The sequence below is a fragment of the Macrotis lagotis genome, chromosome 1 (genome assembly GCF_037893015.1).
Source record: "Macrotis lagotis isolate mMagLag1 chromosome 1, bilby.v1.9.chrom.fasta, whole genome shotgun sequence".
Lineage (NCBI taxonomy): Eukaryota > Metazoa > Chordata > Mammalia > Peramelemorphia > Peramelidae > Macrotis > Macrotis lagotis.
Window position 1 is genome coordinate 322,018,864 of NC_133658.1, and position 20,231 is coordinate 322,039,094.

General features: G+C 33.8%; 1 non-coding gene and 1 pseudogene across 1 annotated transcript; one reads left to right on the forward strand and one right to left on the reverse strand.

Moving 5' to 3' along the window:
- Nucleotides 1–12,755: 12,755 nt before the first annotated feature.
- LOC141510286 (small nucleolar RNA U3) lies at nucleotides 12,756–12,834 on the forward strand. Its single transcript, XR_012474797.1, has one exon. It is a non-coding gene; the product is annotated as a small nucleolar RNA U3 (small nucleolar RNA).
- A 662-nt stretch (nucleotides 12,835–13,496) lies between these two features.
- Nucleotides 13,497–14,577, reverse strand: LOC141496455 (olfactory receptor 2D2-like; annotated as a pseudogene).
- Nucleotides 14,578–20,231: the final 5,654 nt, after the last annotated feature.

The window sequence follows — 20,231 nt, forward strand, 5'->3', positions numbered from 1 at the left end:
TAATTTTCAGGTTGCCCCTCCTCGATCTATTCTCAAGGTCAGTGGTTTTGTTGATGAGGTATTTTACATTTGCTTCTATTTTTTCTATTTTTTGATTTTGTTTAACTGACTCTTGCTGTCTCATGGAGTCATTAGTTTCTGTAGACTCCATTATTTTGGGGGGGAGGAGTTTTCTTCATTAACCTTTTGCAACTCCTTTTCCAATTGGTCAATTCTACTTTTGAAAGAGCTTTCCATTTGACCAATTGAGGTTTTGAGAGAATTAATTTCTTTTTGCATTTGCTCATTTGAGGAACTGAGAGAATTATTCTCATTTTGTAATTGTCCAATTGATGATCTGAGAGATTTATTCTCCATTTGTGTTTGTCCAATTGTACTTTCTAAGGTTTTCTTTTCTTGTTGCAAGGTATTAATTGTCTCTCCCAAATTTTTAAGCTCCTTCCTTATTTCTTCAAGGAAGTCTTTCTGTGCTGAAGACCAGATTGTATTCTCCTCAGAGATTCCAGGTCTCTCTGAGTTGGGGTCTTTCCCTTCCAGGAATTTTTCTATGGATCCACCTTTCCGCTGACCCTTCTTCATTATGCTCAGACCTTGAGTTGGGGGGGGGGAGCTGGTTCACCTGGGCTTGAGATCACTAAAGGCTTTACTGGGTGCAGTTTCTCTGGCTGGCCAGTAGGAGGTGCTGGTTGCCCTCTCTGGAGAGTCTGTGACTTTGGTTGGGAGGCCTTCTCCCTTTGCCTGAAGGGAGGAGTTGGAACTATTGAATTCTTTTGCCTTCAATCAATGGTGGGCTTTACCCTGGCCTGAGGTCATTCCTCAGCTGGGCTGATTCTTCTGCTCACAAACCTGGACCTGAGGCAGAAGTAGTTTGCCTTTGTTTGGGGAGAGGCCTCTGTACAATGGAGGCATGCCCTCAGAGTTTCTCAGACCCGAGGAGCCTAGGGATGGTGTCTGCAGCTCTCCTTCACCAGAACACTTCCCCCAGCCTGGTCCCCGAGCTCCAGGGGGACAGCACCAACACCAGAGCCTCTGCTTCCTGGTGGACCCAAGCCCCTTTCATCCAGCCCCATGGCTGATCCAGCAGGTCTGGCTCTCAGGCCCTCAGACTCCTGGTTCCAATTCAGCTGATAATCTGGCTGATCCAAGGCTGATCCTCCCTCTGAGCCCAGACTCACCCGCCCGAATTCGTCCAAGGCCGCTGCGGGAGACAAATCCTGAGGTAGATGTTCTTTCTCCTGGCTTTTCTTTCTTGGTTTTGTGGATCAGATTTCTTTTAATAGGTTTGTTTCATGTGATAGATGGGGAAGAGATCAGGAGACTTTAGAACTGTGCCTGTCTTCTCTCCACCATCTTGGCCGGAAGTCGTCTCTGCTTCTTTAAAGAGGAATAAAGGCACATAAAATGTACAGATGTAATCTAAAGAATCATAGAACTTTAGTTTGTGGAAAACCTGAAATTTTCTCTAGTGAAACCTTGAACCTCCAATAGCTGCCAATGTGGTCATTGAACAACTCCACCGAAAATAATGATATATTGGGGCAGCTAAGTGGTATAGTGGATAGAGTACTGGCCCTAGAGTCAGAAAGACCTGAGTTCAAATCCAGCCTCAGACACTTAATAATTACCTAGTTTTGTGTCCTTGGGCAAGTCACTTAACCCTATTGCCTTGCAAGAAAGAAAGAAAGAAAGAAAAAAGAAAGAAAGAAAAAGAAAGAAAGAAAGAAGGAAGGAAGGAAGGAAGGAAGGAAGGAAGGAAGGAAGGAAGGAAGGAAGGAAGGAAGGAAGGAAGGAAGGAAGGAAGGAAAGAAAAAGAAAGAAAGAAAGAAAGAAAGAAAGAAAGAAAGAAAGAAAGAAAGAAAGAAAGAAAGAAAGAAAAAGAAAATAGTGACATTAACACAAAGAATACTTTCCACCATTGAACAACTCTGTAAACTGAAATCTCCTACTCTGTTATGTAAATTATATGCATTGATCTCAGTTATTTCTTTAAGAACAGTAAAGATTAAATCAAGCCTTTCTTTTACTAAATATTCCTTTTAATATTTAAAGAAAGTTGATAGTTCCTCACTGTGTCTAATCTTGTCTGGCTAAATACATCCTGTTCCTTCAATAATCTTAATATGATATTAATACCCATTCTGAACACCCACCTCTACATGTGACTCTTTTTGTTACTCTTCTCTCACACAATATCGGTTAAAAAAACTGATCAAAAAAATGCATAATCAGTCTGGCTATTATCTCAGAGATACATATAGGTTTTGGCTCCACTGAGAAGAAATGAAAGCATATTTAACTTAGGACATTTTAAAATTATATTAGTTTTAATTACCTACAGTTGATGCATTCTTATTGCACTTATCACTAAAGTCTTGAGATCTTTTTCTGATGAACCAATGCTAAGATAAATCTCACCCATTCCATATTTATATAAGCAATAAAAAAATTAAAGTGAAGAACTTCAGGTTTACTCTGTTCATCTTGTGCCATTTCCTTCCTTACAAGAGTACAGTGGAATATGCAAATATACTTCAGATCAATATATCATTACCTGATAAGGACCTATTAAATTAAAAACAAGAGAGAATTAAAGGAATCAAATTCATTTAGAAAGGATAGCAATGGTCAGATAATTATTCTTATTTTCTTGCAGAAAATATCCCTATCTAACAGGGATTTGTTTTTTGTTTTTCTTTTGTAATATAAGAGATCAATTGCATAGAACTTCTCTATGGGCCAAAGGGAAAACCACAGCACATTGTGAGAAATAGTGAAATGTTCTTAAGAAAATTAGAAATTCTGGAAAGTTTTCTCTTATAAAGATAATCATCATATATCAGGACTTGGTACAAAGTTTTGATCCCCAAAATCTTCAATATGATTCTCATCTCAACTGGTATTTATGTTCTAATTCAAAGTACTAGGAGCAACCTGAGCTACAAACCCACAAGAAAAATGGAAAGGCTGTCAAACTGAGTTAAGACTTCTTAGAGAGACACTGACATCACCTATTCAAATTGCCTATGTGAACAAAAGAAGCCAATCTTGTAGTAATAAGGGAAGTTTTATAAAATTATTAATAAAGAAAGGCAATATTGTATAGAGGATAGAAAGTTATCCTTAGCATCAGGAAGATGAGTTCAAATCCTGACTCTAATGCATATTGACTGTATGGCCCTTGCAGAAGATTTCACCTCACCACCCTAAAATTAAGACTTTTACAAAAAGTGCCAATTTGCCTTGAAAGAGGATGTTCTTTGCCAAGAACTCATTAAATTATAAATTCAGTCCACAAACAAAAGTAAAAGAGTGGCCAAACTGACAAAGCACTAGTCATGTTTTAAAGGATACATTGTCCTAAAAAAGGATACTTTATTGGAAATTGGAAAGATCTCTTCATTAAGAGTCTATTCCCATTTAAAATTTTTAGCTTTCCTGGCCAATTGATGGAGATTATCCTGTTCTTTGTTATCCTGCGATGTAGCATGTCCAATCAACCGCATAAGAGGTCACCTTTGATCCAAAATATTCCTTATTCATTTGTGCTCCCATAGATCTAATTATGTAATTATTGGCATTACATATTTATTCACCCCCATTAATTTTGTTTTAGACCCTGTGCTATACAAGCTATTAAAAAGTTGTTAAAAAGTTCTTTAAACTTTAGAATCTACAACAAAATATCCTTAAAATATATGAAAAGTCCTATTTTCAGGTTTTGTGGATTATAGAAAAACATGACTGAATCCTTCAGTTAAGAAAAATTTTAATTATATTCATCTCCAGGCTTTGATGAACTCTTTAAGACAATTAATATTAGGGGGCAGTTTCATTAGGTGGCATGTAGGTAGAGCACTGGCCCTGGAGTCAGAAGGATCTAAGTTCAAATCCAGTTTCAGATACTTAATTGCCCCACTGTGTGATCTTGGGCAAGTCACTCTTAACCCTATTGCCTTAAATAAATATTTTTTAAAAAAGATGATTATTAATTGCTTAAGTTGTATTTGCTCTTATCCTCAACAACACTGTTATAACCTATAATTAAGGGAATACTGCATATTAGATTCTATAATGCCCAGGACAGAAATGATTTGAAATGTTAAGATACTGAAAGTTCAACTGATTCACTTTAGCTTAGTTAGATAAAATTCTATTTTTTTCCCAATAAAAACATGACTATTATATTCAAGTATAGGAGTCATCAACTCTGATCCTAGACTGTATTTTATGCTATAAAAATATAAAATCCACAAAAACTATACCAATAGAATATATGCTTCTCACACATAGGACTGTTTCTTCTTAACTTTTGTGTTCCCAGCACCTAGTATGATGTCTGTCATAGGAGAAGCTAAAAATCAGGGCTTTGAATGTTGAAAAAACAAACTGGTAATTTGGTAACTTGTTCGTGATGAAGATAAGCTGAAATTGAATCAGTAAATGATAAAGCTACTCCATAAATTGGGACATATGCTAAGACTCCAAACTTCTCTGCATTTTAAGTATTACCAAACTTTTAGAGCAGTCTGCAAATGACATGACTACAAACCTCCCAGTTCTACCATCCTGACTACTATACTCTGGACATGTTCCAGCTTATCATATCCTCAAATTGTGCTACCTTATATTATACAATATATGAAAGAGCAGAACAAAAAAGAGAAAAGAATTTTTTCTCTCTCTTTGCCCACTGCTGTTCATCTATACTCACCAGAAACAGTGGCTATCAAGAAATTCTTTTGTTATCCACAAAAATGTCATGAGAAACTTTACAAATTCAAGACTGAAAATTAGCATGTCTATGGCATCTCTCAGATCTAACAACCCTATCAGAAACATAAATGAAGTCAGTCTGGCATTTGTTTTTGATGAAGTTCTCTTAGTTTTTACTTATTCTTTAAGTGTTTTCAATACATCGAGCTATGAAAGAACTTGTTTTGGGGAGCTCTCCAAAATATTCTTACCAATGAGGAAATGTTTTCAAAAAAGGCACCTATTTGAGTAACCATTCCTGTTTAATCTGTCCTCATTTCACCTCCAACTCCTTTAAGGACATAAACAGTCCAAAGTCCTCCAAAGAGATGAGCTAGATTCAATGTGACAAGTTTTGACAGGGAAAATCTTATAGATTCTACATGAAAACATCAAAGCCTTGAGGGAGTCAAGAACTAAGATTCTTAATGTTGACAATACAAGAGAATTTACATTTCACTAAAATAAGTTCCTGATTTCATTCACTATACTGGAGATGTAAACAGGTTTGGTGAGGTATACTACTTTGGGTGGTTGGGTCCCAGAATAGTGAAAGAATGTCTTCTGACTTGTAAGTTAGCATAAGATATATGCTATTTTCCATCATTCTCTAGGAATATGGATGCTAAGGAAAAGTGAACCCAGGTGTCTTTGCGTCTCTTCCTGAAGTCAAATTTGTTCCTGCAAACATGTTTTATCATGGGTCCATATCTGGCATCTTGTTCAACACTCATATCATTAGAGACATAGAACCAATAAATATTTCTTTCACTGTCTCTGCTTTCTCTAATTTGTCCTTTACATTGCTTCTAAAGCAAGATTTCTAGAGCAATAGCCTGACCATGTCATCTGCTCACTAAATTTCAGTGGATCCCTCAAATAAGCATTCCTATGTTTCTCATTTATAACCAGTTTCTAAGTTTTCAGAGACTTGTTACACATTGCTCTTCCACCTTGAAAATTATGGCCAAGGGCAGTTAGGTGTCATAATGGATAGAGCACCAGCCCTAGTATCAAGAGGACCTGAGTTCAAATATGGCCTCAGACTCTTAATAATTAACTAGCTGTGTGACCTTGAATGAGTCACTTATCCCCACTGCCAAACCAAAAAAAAAATAGGAAATTTATGGTCAAGCCAAAATGTTCCTGTCAATATTTATATTTAGCTAAGACTCATCTCTCTACTTTAACACAGACATTCTCCCAGGCCAGGAATACACTTTCTCCTCATCTGCACCTTTATAAATGTCTAGATGCCTTCTCATCTTAGTTCAAAGGCCACCTCCTATATGAAACATTTTGTGATCCCTCTGGGGGCTAGAATTCCTCCCCAGACTCCCATAATCACACTGCAATTTTTTGTGTGTATGCTTCTGTGTATGCTCATATGTATACGTGCTATCTCTCTTGATAGAAGATAGAATATACAGGTCACATAATCAGAGTTTTAAAAATTGATTGATGTAGCTCTTCTGGAGTAGAATGAGCTGAAAATGGATATATAGGAGTGAAAAAAAGAATTCAATTCCGAGATATTCTGAGATATTACTTAACCTTTACATTGCATTTCATTGCTTCAAACCACCAATCTTTTCAACATCAATTATCAATTCATAGTTAAGATCATTTTTTCTTAATTGTAGAATGGTTGTATAATTTATTTCCTTCCTTAGTATAGCACTCATTGATTCCTAGTTCAGACTCAGATGAATAGTAAGATTAATAATGCACAGATGTTGACATAAACATGTAAGTTTGAAGAATCATAGCTCATCTTGGGGGAGCCAAGAGAAGACTGCTTTTCAGGAACATGTTGCCAGCCCAAACCTATCTGCATCAGAGGAATTAATTCTTTAATATAGCTCATTCCCCAAACTCATCCCATGCCAGTTCCTGAGGAATGCTAGTGACAAAAGAAATAGGTCCAGTAGGAAAAGCATCTGGGTGAAGTTATTTATGATGGAAAATACTGGGGAATCAAATATGGTAGACAAGGGATAGTGAAATAAGAGAACAAAGAGAGACTCTGAATCCAAAACTACTCAAAAGAAATTCAAATCAAGTTACATCTTTCATTAAATCCCTCCTATTTTCCCCTTCTCCATTTATAACCTCATTTTTCTCACCTGGAACACAAAAAAACAAAAATTAGGAATCCATCTCTCATTTTACAATGACTCTCCAAGTATGGAACATGAAAAGTAGCTGCTAGGTTTGGAGAGAGGCAACATGCAGTGGCGGAGAGGCTTCTTTCTATATATGTTCCTTGCCAGAAGCAGGATTTGGGAGAGAAAAGGAAGAGTGTTAATCAAATTTAAATCTTCCCCTCTCACAAACAAGTCTCCATGTTTCTAAGAACCTATCTTTCTAACAAGAATTATTTCAAGGAGGACAACCCCAGTTAATGACCTAGGTTATGGGACAGTCTCTGGAGAATTTATTATATATGCTCTGGAGGATTTTCTAAATCATTAGTAGGCTTCTGAAGCTCTAACTGAAGAAAACAAAACCTCAAATAAATAAATGAATGAATGAATGAATGAATGAATGAATGAATGAATGAATGAGTGAATAAATAAATAGGTGAATAGATAGATAGATAGATAGATAAATGAATGAATAAATGAATGAATGAATGAATGGATAGATAAATAAATGATGAATGAATGAATGAAAAAATAAATAAATGAAGCAAAAACTAAAATTGGACAAATAGAAATGAATGACTCTATGAGATACTAAGGCTCCATCATATGAAATTAAATTATATGGCTACTCTATTCCACTGATCTACCTTTCCATTTGTTAGACTGTACTAGATAGTGTTGATAATGACTGCTTTATAATATAAATTATATTTCTGCTAAACTTCCCTACTTTATATTTTAATCCCATTGATAATTTTTACTTTTGTTTTTCTAAATAAATTTTGTATTAATTTTTGCAGTTCAGTCATATACAGTCTAGAGTTATTTTGAATGGGAAATCTCTTACTGTCTTATCTGGTACATATATATATAGATATAGATATATATATATATAGATATAGATATATATACACATATATATGAATGTCTATCATTCATGTGAATTTACATTATATCATGTCACTTTGCTAAAATTTTGTTTCAATTAATTTTTACTTGAGTATTATTTTTCAAGTATGTCATCATATTCTCTGCAAAAAGATAGTTGTATTTTAATGGTACATTTTGATTCCTTCTATTTCTTTTTCTCCTATTGCTAGACTTTTCAATATAATATTGAATAATATGAGTGACAGTGGGTATCCTTGTTTCACATCTGATCTTACTAGAAAGACTTCTCATTCATGCTCATTATAAATAATGCTCATTGATAGGATAGGTAAATGAATTCTATCAATTTGAGGAAAAATCTTATTACACACCTATACTTTCAAGTGTTTTTATAGGAAGTGAGTGTTCTACTCTATCAAAAGCTTTTTTTCTGTGTCTATTGATATAACCATGATTTTGTTTCTTTTATTATTGAAATACTCAATTATGTTAATAGGTTTTCCTGTGGTAAATTATCCCTGCATACCTGGTATAAATTCTGCTTTATCATAATCTTTTTAATATATTCTTATGAACTTTTAGTATTTTATTTGATTTTTTGCATTCACATTCATTGCATTCATTCTTTTCATTCATTCATATTTTGCATTAATATTAGTGAAATTGTTCCATAATTATCTTTCTGTTTTTACTCATCCTGATTTAGGTATTGATATCATTTGCTTTTCATAAAAGGTGTTTGGTAGAACATCTTCCTTGCCTATTCTAAATTATTTAACACTGGAATTGGTTAATCTTTAAATGCTTGGTAAAATTCAATTGTAAATTCATCTGGTTCTTATGCTTTTTCCTTAAGAAATTCATTTTTTGTTTGTTCAATTTCCTTTTGGGGGGTCTATAGATATTCTATTTGCAATTTTGTTAATCTAAACTGTTTATATTTTTGCAAAAATTCTTCCATTTTACTTAAATTATTAAATATATTGACATATAATGGGAAAAATAACTCCTTATAATAGCTTTGATTGCTTCTCCATTTTCAATTTTATTGCTAATGATTTGATTTTCTTCTCCCTTTTTAAAATCATTTTAACCAATAGCTTATCTATTTTATTGAACTATTTCATAAAAATAAATTCTAATTTAATTATTAATTCAATAATTTTATTGATTTCACTTTTAATTTATAAGATTTCCAATTAAGTATTTTATTAGGAATTTTTAATTTGTTTGTTTCCAAGTTTATTTTTATTGCATATCTCATTCATTGGTCTACTTGTTCTCTATTTTATTGATATAAATATTTACAGATACAAATTTTCTTCTAATTAATGCTTTAGTTGCTTCTGTTTCTGATATTTTTTATTATTGTTAACATTAAATAAAATTATTAGCAACATTTTTAATGAAATTATTGTTCCTATGATTTGTTCTTTAACCCACTCATTCTTTAAAATTAGATTACTTAATTTTAATCAGTTTAATTAATTTCAATTATTTCTATGGTGGATTATCAAATATAATTTTCATTGCATTGCTATCAAAAATGATAGTCTTAATATTGCTGGTTTCTTGCATTTAACAATAAAGTTTTTATATCCTTGTATATGAACAGATTTTGTAACTATATCTTGTAACACTGAAATAAAGGTGTTTTCCTATTTTCATTCAATTTTATTCAAATTTATATCATAGCTAGCTTATTTATTTTCTATTCACCTCCTTAACTTCATTCTTATTTATTTTTAGATTGATCTAATTCTGAAAGGAGAAGGTTAAAGTTCCCCATTATCATAGTATTGCTATCAATGTCCACCTGTAATTCATGTATCTTTTAAAAATGTAAATGCCATAACACTTGGTGCATATAGGTTTATTATGTTTATTGTGGTGTCTTTTATGGAAATATAATTTTCCTGTTAATCTATTTTAAATAAATCTATTTTAACTTAAAAATTGCTGACCCTGCTTTTTTGCCTCAATTGTAGCATTATAAATTCTACTAAAACCATTAAGTTTAGCTCTGGTTTATCTCTCATTTTTTTAATGTCTTTCCTGTTAGCAATATTGTTGAATTCTGATTTTTAATGCATTCTGCTATCCATCTCCATTTTGTGTGAATTCATACTATTCACATTCAAAGTTATAATTACTAGATATGTATTTCCCTCTAATTTTTCTCACTACTATCCTTTTTGACCTCTATTAATACCATTTCTCCTCACATATCTAATTTAATTCTACTATCTCCCTAATCCTCACCCTTTTTTAGATATTCCTTCTCTTTCTTGCTTTTTATCTTCATAGTCCTTATTCTACCTACACTCCTAAAAAGCCCTCCCTTATCCTCTCCCCCCACACTTCTACATTGATCTAGTCAGCCTTCTAAAAATTTCTCTATTATCCTGTCCTCTTGCTATCCTAGGTCTTTATAAATTTATAACTTTTAACCTCCTTTAGATGGATGTTAGTGCCTCTTTAATCCTATCCTGATAAAAAGGTTGCAGACCCGCACTCCCATCTTTTTCCAATATAATAATTCTTCCATTCATGACTTGTTTGTTTGAAATAAATACTCAACTTTTAACATCTTCCTAACCAATTTCATTTTATAGAATCATCCCATTATATTCAACTCAATCCCAAGCCTTCTCTCTATATACTTTTTTAAAAACTACCCAAATAATGATAAGATTTTCAAGATCATAGATCACATTTTCCTATATAAGAAGTAAACAGTTTGACCTTATTGAATTCCTTATATTTGGTCTTTAATTGTGGGTTGTGGATAGGGGTGTGGTACACGTCATTAAGTATATTTACTTTGATAATTCATTTGTTCTGTGTTCTTATTGAATGGGGAAGAGCAGACCACCTATAACTGCATGTATTAAAATAAACTCATACTTTCACATCCTTTATACTTTTAACTATGTACTCCCCAAAATCTTCCCTTAAAGGGGCTGGTGGAAGAAGTGTGTTCAATACTCCAGAGACTTCCATTAGACCTCTGAACATTATGTGGTCACCATGGCAGTCATCCTGCTTTTCATTAGTTATTGTTTGTTTGCACTACATTGCTAACTCATTTGTTTTCTGGTCATATAACTATAGTGACACACTTTAATGTTGCTCTTCTGCATTTCTTCGCTGATACTATTTTTCAATACACACATCTTCCATTTGCTCCTTCATTGACTTTTGGGAGACCTGTAATGTCAAGTTTTTTGCTGGACAATCTCTAAGATGATGGAAAATTCATACCACAGACATATCTCTCTAAACATTTTTGAATTGTTTATGTCATAGGATTGTCAATCACAATTATCTTTGCTGTTACATTTATCAAGAAACTTTATACGATTGTGACATGTGCATGTACACATCACTTTGGAAGAATGCCCTTAAAGCAGCATTTTGTTCTTGAAAATCAAGTACTTTAAAATAGTCAATAGATCATAGGCACAATAAGAAGTTGAATTTTTGTGAATATAAAGCTGCATTCTACTGTAAAATATTATTTACAAAATCATGTGCATTCCTTTGCCATTCCTTTCACAAAAATGGTCTGGGTGTTTTAAATGTATTATTATGATGATTTCATAGAGATAGGAAAAGTAAACTTATGTACCAGTAATTATTGATATATTGTCATATTTTCTACAATATGAAAATTCTACAGGTTTCCCATCAATTGAAATTATTGTATCTTACAGATATATTGAATATTGTTTATTTGGTGTCTTCCAAATTATATCACCTTCAACACAGACCTCTTCTGACTCTATTTTGTTTAGTTCAGCTGCTCTTACCCTCTGTTTTTACTGCCATCTCCATTTTCTCTTACAACATATGAGAAACTGGGATCAGCATAAATCTCCATGTTAGATAAGCATTATATATACTATTATTAATGGAAAAAGATGACTAACAATTTTTATAAATTCATTTTGTGTTATTTTTATTGTCCTCCTAGTTTCATCTTTAAATTCCTTTATTATTACTGAGATAATTTATACCAGTTGAGTTTCTTGCCAGGTTTTATGCACTGTTTCCCTCCCATTTTTATTCAAATGTATCAAATTGTTCTTGGCTCATGTATATATATCATACCTTCTAATCTTTATTTCTTTTTCAAAGTTGGGAAAAATTATGCATAGACAGAAATTATCAATAAAAAATTGTCTTTTAAAAGTCTCGAGAAGTACCTGAGTTCAAATCTGGTCTCAGATACTTAATAATTACCTAGCTGTGTGGCCTTGGGCAAGCCACTTAACCCCTTTGCCTTGCAAAAACCTAAAAAAAAAACACCAAAAAAAAAAACCAAACAACAAAAGTCTTGAGAGGGGCAGCTAGATGGTGCAGTGGATAGAGTACTGGTCATGTAGTCAGGAGGACCTGAATTCAAATCTGACCTTAGACATTTATTAATTGCCTAGCTGTGTGACCTTGGGCAAGTCATTTAACCCCATTGCTTTAAATAAATAAAACTTTTTTTAAAAAGTCTCTATACTTAGATCTTGTGATAACATAGCTAGTCTTATTTGCCCAAGTAGGTTAAAGACAGGAAAAATATTTAAAACAATAGCAATGATATTAATGATGTTTCAGATATTTCAAAATATCTATGTTAGTATTTTTGTAGTATTAAAGAATAAGAAAAAAGCAATTTTCCATTTATTTACTAATGACTAAGAAAATTATAGTTCCTGCATATTGTGGAATATTACTATACCATGAGTATGACAAATATGGAGTCAGAAAAACTAGAAAGACTTTTGTCAACTGACACAGTTAAATATGCAGGATAACAAAAAACAATATATGTTAATTACAATGATGCAAAAAAAAACCCAAAATACTAGACCTATGCAATTATAATGAACAAACAGGCCCAGAAGTACTGAGAAAAAAAATAAACTTGCCTTCCTTATCCCAGAAATGTGGAACTAGAAATTTTAAATAAAGACTATACTTTCAGGGATCATTTCTATAGTTTGTTACTAGAAATTTGAAATACTCTGTTATATAAAACTGATTTTGTTTTCTAAATAGCTATTTTTCACTTCATTATAAGGGGCAGACCAATGGATGGAGAAAAGGGACAGATATATTCAGAATTATGGGACATCAAAAAATAAACTATATTAGTAAAATGACCAAAAAATGTATCCAGAAGATAACTCAGTTCTACTGAGAGAATATGTGAGAGAATATGTGAGAATATAATTATATTATAACCTTACACATTTTGGAAGATGTAAAAAAAATTAAGAACAATCTATAGTCACATTATTTTTTGCTGATTTTTTGAGTCCATTATCAAAAAAGGCTTCCTGTAGACTTGATTGTATCTTCTTGTTTCCAAGAATCCTTACATAATTTATAGCTCCATCCTCCAAATTCCAGTGTAGTATATTTAATGTCTATGATAATACCATATTAATTAGATTTTTTCCTGAGTCGCTCAAATTATCATAATTCTACCCAGGTCTTCAAAAGGATTAATTTATAGCCTTTAACTCACCTTACTAATCAGAGATATTACCAGGGTATGAATTAAGGCCAATCTCTGTATAATTATATAGTAATATAAACTGGATTTTATGCCAACTAATTTGTTATGAGATTAATTCTTCCAATTGAGCTATACAAAAATGATTTAGAAATATAAAATAAAATAAAATTCAATGACAAATGAAAGGATCAGATAAAGTTCAACAGTTTTCTATTGGTAGCATTTCTGAATACCCTCTTTATATCCTTGTTCCTTAGGCTATATATAGGAGGACTAAGTATGGGGTTTATGATTGCATAGAACACAGATAACCATTTTCCCTTGTTTCTTAACAGACTTAGGTATCATGTGTTTATAAAAGCTGATCCATAAGCAATGATGACCACAATGAAATGTGAGCCACAGGTGGAGAATGCCTTAAGTCTCCCTGAAGTTGTCTTCATCTTGACCACAGACATACAACCATATGAGACAACAATCAGAGACACAGGTATAAGAAGAATCACCACACCCATAATAAAAATAGCCATCTCTGAGCTATGAGTATCTATAGATTCCACCACCAGAAGTTCTGGGGGTTCACAATAAAATGAGCAATTCTATTGTCTCCTTTGATAAGGGAGGTGTAATATGAATGTAGTATCCACCATGCATACTAAAGTGCCACTTGACCAACATGCCAAAGCCCAAGAGGCTACACACCCTCCATGTCATGATGAGGGGGTAATGCATAGGGTCACAAATTGCCAAGTACCAGTCATAAGATATCACAGCTAACAGAGCACCCTCTGTACATCCAAAAAACAGAATGCTAAGAAATTGAACTACATAGTCTGTGAAAGAAATTAATTTTCTTCTTGATAATGTGGTTTGGGGAAAACTGGTTGTTGAAAAGCCAAGGTCACTCATGGATAAATTACATAAGAAAAATACATAAGAGTATGAAACTGTGAATCAAGAAGAAAAAAAGATGTGAGGAGCAGGTTTCCAAGTATGGTATCCAAGTAAATTTCCAGCAGTTAGGTGGCACAGTGGATAGAGCATCAACCCAGGAGTCAGGATGACCTGAGTTCAAAATTGAACTCAGATACCTAATAATTACCTAGCTATGTGACCTTGGGCAAGTCACTTAACCTCATTGCCTTAAATAAATATAAAAATAAAAAACCTATGTGACTAAGTAGATTGCCAGGCACAATACAAAGCAGCTATGTCTGTGGGTCCCAATAGAAGGAATGCTGTCACCCAGGTCTGACTGATTTGGTTCATGTTGCCTCTGCTTCTTTATAAAAGGAATAAAGAGATATAAGATGTAAAAGTTGTAACCTGAAGAGCCATAGAACTTTAGTTTGTGGAAAACCTTAAATGTTATCTAGTGAAACCTTCAATCATCAATAGGTGCCTTGATGTATTGTCACTGAACAACTCCATTCAAAGTAGAAATATATCACATGGAATATATTTCATTACAAGACAACACCTTTAGAAAATGCTTCGATTAACCAAACTGTAATATTCCACTCTATTATGTAAATTCAATCCCTTTATCTCTGTTATTTCTTCAAGAGCAGTAAAGTTTAAATCAAACCCCTCTGTCATCTAATCTCTCTCTTAATAGTTGAAGAAAAATGATAGCTCCTCATTAAGTTTTTTCCACTAATTATGTTCTATTCCTTCAACCATCTTAATATGAGACTTCTACCCATTCTGGTCACTCCTTTCCACTTTTATTTCTTTTTGTTCTTGTTCTCTAGGAATATTGCATAAAATAATTGGAACAAAACAATACATAAGCAATTTTACAATCACAGGGATCATATTTAACTTAAGACAATCTAAAATTATATTAGTTGTAATTACCCACAGTTCACTCATTCATATTAAACTTATCACTAAATCTTGAGGTCTTTCCTTGATGAACTAATGCTAAGACAAATCTCACTAAAGAATAGGACTTCAGGGAGTCTGGGTGACACAGTGGATAGAGCATCGGCCCTGGAGTCAGGAGTACCTGAGTTCAAATCCAGCCTCAGACACGTAATAATTACCTAGCTGTGTGGTCTTGGGCAAGCCATTTAACCCCATTTGCCTTGCAAAAAAAAAAACCTAAAAAAAAAAAGAATAGGACTTCAGATTGACCCTTGCTAATGGTCATCTTCTGTCATTTCCTTACTTAGAACAGTAGAATATGCAAAAATACCACAAAAAATACCACAAATCAAACAATTAAAACAATAGAAAACTGAAAGAAATCAAATTGGCTTAGAGAGTATAGTAATGGCTAGATAATTGTTCCTATTTTCTTGTAGTAAAAAATGGACCTCTGACTAGAAGATTGTTTTAATGGAGGGCAGTTAGGTGGCACACTGAATAGAACCTTGGAGTCAGGAGGACAGGAGGACAAATCCAGCCTCAGATGTTTGATTCTTACTAGCTCCATGACCTTGGGCAAGTCACTTAAAGCTGATTTCCTCACATCTAAGACTATCTCCAGTCATCCTGATTCATATCTAGCCACTGAACCCAGATGGCTCTGGAAGAGAAAGTGATGATGATGACTTATAACAACACTCCCCTCACTTAAATCCAGTTCACATGCTTGTCATGGCATCACTCCCTGATGCCGTGGTCTTCTTTGAAAATGAAGGACAAACTTTTAAAGGAAGAGTTCGATTGCATAGAATTCCTCTAAAGGCCCAAGAAAAATCCAAAGCACATTATGTGAAATAGTGAGATGATCTTAAGACAACAAGAAATACCGGAAGACCTTTTATATGGAGAATCATCATGTATCAGAACTTGTCACCAAGTTTTGGTCCCCAAAATCTTCAGCAAGATTCTCATCTCAACTCAAAGTATTAGCAGCAGTATGAGATGTACACCCTCATGAAAAATGGAAAGACTTCCAAACTGTGTTAAGACCTCTTTGGGAGACAGTGGCAACTCCTACCCAAATCACTTATTGAGAGAAAGAAGCCTATCATATTGATGGCGGTTTTATAAAATTCTAAATAAAGACAATATAATGCAGAAAATGGAGAGGTATCCTCAGCAAGAACACAGTTCAAATCCTGACTCTAATGCATACTGACTGTGTGACCCTTGGCAGAAGATTTCACTTCACTATCCCAGATCAGGTTTTAAACTTAAATTTGAGTTTTATAGCAAAGGCTATAATAAAACATATTCTCACCAGAATTTGATGTTGATGAAGACAGAAACAGAAATTTGGTTCAAACATTAATATGCTAAATCTTTCAGACTTCTGCTTTAAGCAAGACAAACAGAAATTAAGACTTAAATATAAAACATCAATTCTCCCAGAGCTTAGCTCTAAACAAGACCCCAAAAAATAAGGCTTAGACATTGATTGTTTATTGTTATTCTAAAGTTCAGAATGTCCATTGTGCAGCCATTTCTAAAACTGACTCAAAGTGGGGAGTTGCACAAACACTTTTATAGACAGAAGACAAAGAGTCACATAACTTTGGAAAGCAATTAATGAAATTACATATTTGCTCATACATATGTATGATATCATGGCATGCAATTATGGTTATAGAATTATAATATTTGTTTCATATCCTACTGACAAGAATTGTGTTTAGGCAGGAGAGGAAATATCTTAGACAAAAATAGAATTTCTCTCTTCTCTTCTAAGATGTATATTTTGTTGTGATTAACTTGTGATCAACACAAATAAAATTTTTTTTTTTACTATTAAAGAGATGACCAGGCACAATGACAAAGACAGAATGAACATTCAGATTTATAACCCTTAAATAGATTAGAGACTGAGAAAGTAGATTTTGATGAGAATATGTAAGTTTAAAATGTAATCACTTTGACAATGCCAAATTGCCTTGGAAGAGGAAATTCTTTGCGAAGAGTTCCCTACATTCATTAAACCATAAATTCAGTCCACAAACCAAAGAAAAAGGTGGCCAAATGGACAATGACTTTAAAGAATATGCTGTCCTAAACAGAATACTTCTATAGGAAATTGTGAAAATGGCTTCATTCAATGAACTGACTTTATGAAAGGGTCTATTTCCACTCAAAAATTTTAGCTTTCCTGGCTAATTTATGTATGTGACCCTATTCTTTATCATTCAGCAATGTAGTATGTCTGATCATTTTTAACAATAGCCTCTTTTCCATTCATTTGTGATCCCACAGAGAGGTTTTTCATCTAATTATTGACATTACATATTTATTCACTCTGATTCTTTTCTTTGCTTTAGACACATAATATATAAACTGTTGGCACAATAATATTTTCTCTCAGCTTTACTTTAAACTTTAGAATCTAAAACAAAATATCCTCCAGATAAGATCAAAAATCTGAAAAATTCTATTTGCAGACTTTGTAGTCTGGAGAAAGTATAACAACCCCTCAGGTTAAAAAAAGAAATGTTAAAACGTATTTATCTCTAGTCTTTGATCAATTCTTTCTGAAAGACTGAAAATACTGAAAAGGTATCTTTTATACAGAATTATTTAAGGAGAAAGAATAAGAAAAGAGACCATTCATTCACTTCTATTGTACCTTCTCATCAGATTTCTAAAATAGAAAAAAAATTACTTTCTGAAGGGTCAAGAGTTGCAAGCAACTGATATGGCTTTGGAGAATTACATTGCTGCCGCTGCTTCTGCTACTGCTGCTGCTGCTGCTGCTGCTGCTGCTGCTGCTGCTGCTGCTGCTGCTGCTGCTGCTGCTGCTGCTGCTGCTGCTGCTGCTGCTGCTGCTGCTGCTGCTGCCACTATGACTATGACTATGACTTACTACTACTACTACTACTACTACTATTATTATTATTATTATTATTATTATTATTATTATTATTAGCAGTGGCAGTAGAATTTCCTTGGAATCAAAGAGGACTATACTGACCAACCAAGTGTTTGGTGGAGTGAGTTTTACAAGTAGCAACTGGAAGGGGCCCAACCTTTTATCATGAACTGCTGAGACCTTTGCTACCCTTTACTATTCATAGCATGGGACACAGAACCCTATAATAAAAAATACTGTTTTATACATAGATCATTAAGCTGTGGACCTAAACACTTCACTTTGATTTTCAGGAATGTCTTGTTAGTCAATATTGCATGAACAAAGCTAAAACTAATCAAAGACATTTCAATCTGTACTCTAGCCTTCACATCACTTGGAGTTTATTATTGAAGTTGGTAAATATATATATATATATATATATATATATATATATTCTGAAAAATCTATTGAAATAATGGATATGAATACTTGTAAATATTATTCTTAACACCAAATATAATATACATCAATTTCAGTAATAAAATAAAAATATATAAGAGCAATTACATTATATTGTTAAATGTCAAGTAAAATAGTGTTTAAATTGTACAGTAAAATCTTTATAATTATTAATTTATAAATTAATTTCTGAAATACATAATTTTAATGGAGATCTACTTGGATTTAAAACTGTACTAACTGTGAGGGGCATAATGCCATTAATGCAAATGATGGCTGTTATGTAATTCACATGAGGGAGGATCTATACTGAGATTAACTAGACCATATTTAATTACCTTATGAAAAGGAATATTTAAAGGACTCTGGCATACTAATAATTAAAAATAATTTTATTATTCATAAGTAGATATCCAGAATCTCAAAATCCATTAAGATTGATATTATTGGGGGTACAGCTAAAATGGAAGAGTGAAAGGCAGGAAATCACAGAAGCTCTCCCACAGACTAATGCAAATAACTTAAAATTATGACTCTAAATAAATTCTAGAGTGATGGAACCCCCAGAAAGACTGAGTGAAACAATTTTCTGCCCCAAGACAACTTGGAAGATTTGGAAAAAGTGTCTCTTCCACCAGGTTTGGAAAGTACTGCAGCACAGCCCAGGTGGCACTGGAATGGAACAACTCAAGTCATCCAGGAGCAGCCCACAGGGCACCTGGGTCCCTGGGGGCACTTGGATCTGTGTCAGTGGGGTGGTTTCCAGACCTCTCAGCCCAGGGTTTGCCAAGGACAACTTGGGATATCATGGGGAAAATTCTGTTGGATCAGAGTGAACCCAGAGCCGAGGCCAGTGTATGCCTCAGGTCTGGGGAAAAGTCTGGGAATCTACAATCACCCAGAAGTTGCTCCCAGAGCACTCAGCTCACAGATGGTAAGGTTGATGGGGGAGACTACAGAAGTCTATCCACTATCCCTGGGTCGGGACTCTGTTGTTTTGCCCATTCTCAGATCCAGGTTGCAGTCTGGGGCTCCATACTACCTTAGCAGAGCATAAACTCTCCTCATAATTCCAGGAAGTGGGCAGTGCTTGGGATAGCCCAGGATCAAGCCAGGAGAGCAATCAGAGCTTCTCATAAGAACATAAGAACTTGAAAAGAATTGACATACCTGGGAGAGTGAGGTGTCCCAAAAACCCTCAGAAGCTTGGGAACGTGCATCCTCCACCTGGAAGCAGAGCTCCGCCTTAGCAAAAGTTAAAATCAAGTCATAGGCTAGGGAAATGAGCAAACAAAAGATCCCATGGAGGATCAAAATGCACACTCAAAAAATAACAAAGTCAAAGCTTCTGTATTAAGAGCCTCCAAGAAAAATGGAAGCTATGATATGAGCTATGGAAGAGATGAAAAAAAGATTTCAAAAACCAACTAAAGAAGTTAGAGGAAAAAATGAGAGTGATGCAGGAAAATCATGAAAGCCAAATCAGCAGTTTAGGTCAAATGGAAAAGGCAATTCAAAAGTTCAATGGGGAAAAGAAAGCCTTAAAAACCAGAATTGACCAGAAGGAAAAAGGAGATAAAAAAGCTTTCTGAAGAAAATAATTCCTTCAAATGTAGAATGGAGCTAAGAGAAATTGATGACTGTGAGAAATCAAGAAACAATAAAACAAAACCAAAAGAATAAAAACCAG